The following is a 2,313-nucleotide window of genomic DNA, read 5'->3' on the forward strand; positions in this document are numbered from 1 at the left end:
CTTTGAAGTAAGGGATCTAACATTAAGTAGCCCTATTTTTTGAGATGTGAGGTATCATGATCTCTTTCAATAATGACAGGAATGGAGGTGGTCTTTATCCTAGTGAGATTGCTAAGACGAACACCGCCATGTTTAGTTTTGCGCAACCTAGGTCGAGGCACAGACACGGTCTCAATGGTGATAGCTGAGCTGACTACACTAACTGTGCTAGTGGCAGACTCCACTATGCTGGCAGGCTGGCTAACAGCCTGCTGCCTGGCCTGCACCCTATTTCATTGTGGAGCTAGAGGAGTTAGAGCCCTGTCTATGTTGGTAGATAAATGAGAGCACCCTCCAGCTTGGATGGAGTCCGTCACTCCTCAGCAGGTCAGGCTTGGTCCTGTTTGTGGGTGAGTCCCAGAAAGAGGGCCAATTATCTACAAATTCTAACTTTTGGGAGGGGCAGAAAACAGTTTTCAACCAGCGATTGAGTTGTGAGACTCTGCTGTAGAGCTCATCACTCCCCTAACTGGGAGGGGGCCAGAGACAATTACTCGATGCCGACACATCTTTCTAGCTGATTTACACGCAGAAGCTATGTTGCGCTTGGTGATCTCTGACTGTTTCATCCTAACATCGTTGGTGCCGACGTGGATAACAATATCTCTATACTCTCTACACTCGCCAGTTTTAGCTTTAGCCAGCACCATCTTCAGATTAGCCTTAACGTCGGTAGCCCTGCCCCCCAGTAAACAGTGTATGATCGCTGGATGATTAGTTGCTTGATTGACTAGCTAACCTCGATTAGCTACGTTGTTTCATGTCCTTTGCAGATGCCACATTACTGACAAAAGTTTGAATGTATAAAAAAGATCTGTCACCGAGTGAAGGGAGACGTTAAGTAAAAATGTAATGTGTAAATGTTTATTCATAGTCTTTAACAGATCTAATTTAATGTATACATTTCATGTTTCTCATGATCCTAACAACCTCACTCCATAAGATTCAGCCACTTGAGAATTGACTGAAAATTATGAAAGCACAGAGCGAGATGAAAGCTAAATTATTATATAATTTTAAATGTTTTTTTGTTTTATTGTTCAAAGCTTTGAGGATCTTAGAAGAACTCCTGTTGAACCCCATCCTTTTAACAGTATACATACAATTTTCACCTGTTCCTCCGCAAACTGTCATACTGAGATCTCAGACACTGCAGGCTCCCAGCTACCATCTAATCAACGCAACTTTGATATTACCCCAGCCCTGGTTAGCCACCACTGGCTTTAAAAAGCCACACCTAACACAATATCTGCCAATTAATTTCCAGCAATATTGCCCGTCTGTCCATCTGTGGTGCACGCATTTGTCTATTACTCCCGGTGTAGCCAGTTAATGTGATAACCTTCTTGTTGACAGAAATACTTTTACCAAAAGCTTATATGCAAACGTTGAAATTACACAAAATTGACATGGACTCAAAACATCCAATTTCATTGTTTTTCTATGAACAATTGTAATTTTGAGAGGTCAAGAAATATCTAAAACCGGGAAAAATGGAACTGAGAAAACAACATTTGGGAAAATATGAAACATAATTTAGAAAAATAATCACAGATTTTATAGACTGTAACTGTGTGCTGTTTTGGCAGAGTGAAAGTACAAGCACTTCCCACGTTCGAACACACACTCAAGAGATGTCCACATCACAGTGTTCCTCCAAAACCAAAATCTCATTCTCAGTCGCATTTCCTAATGAGGAGAATTGAAACCGAGGCTAAATCAGGAAGTTCAGCCTCCCTTTAAGGGCAACTGCATCAGGAACTTTACCAAGTACCAAGATATCGTAGACAAAAACTTGATTGACTCTGCCAGGAATCGATCTTCCCAAGCACTAATCAAAATCCGCAAAGAAATGGTTAACTGACCACAAAATCTACATTTTACAATGGCCATCTCAGTTTCCGGACCTGAAACCCAGTGAAAACCTGTGGATTGAAATGAAGATGACAGTCCATATGTACAGACAAAGTATATCAAGGATCTGTAATGACTCTGTATTGAGGAATAGTGTAAGATCACTCCCAAAGTGTTCTTCTCATAAAACATTTAGAAAAAGGCTCAGTGTCGTTATCCTCGCAAGAGGAGGGTGCTGGATTATTGAAAACAGGGTTGCCAATAATTAATACCCCTATGTTAACACCCTATGTTGTTCCAAAAATCTCTTTCTCTGAGCAGTTGCATTAATATAAATAATATAAAGCTGAGCTCAGTATTTTGTATTATTTGTTATATACAGTCATTGTTGCTCATCTTGTGTATATATCTTTTGGCAGA

This window comes from Oncorhynchus masou, chromosome 3 (genome assembly GCF_036934945.1).
Source record: "Oncorhynchus masou masou isolate Uvic2021 chromosome 3, UVic_Omas_1.1, whole genome shotgun sequence".
Classification (NCBI taxonomy): domain Eukaryota; kingdom Metazoa; phylum Chordata; class Actinopteri; order Salmoniformes; family Salmonidae; genus Oncorhynchus; species Oncorhynchus masou.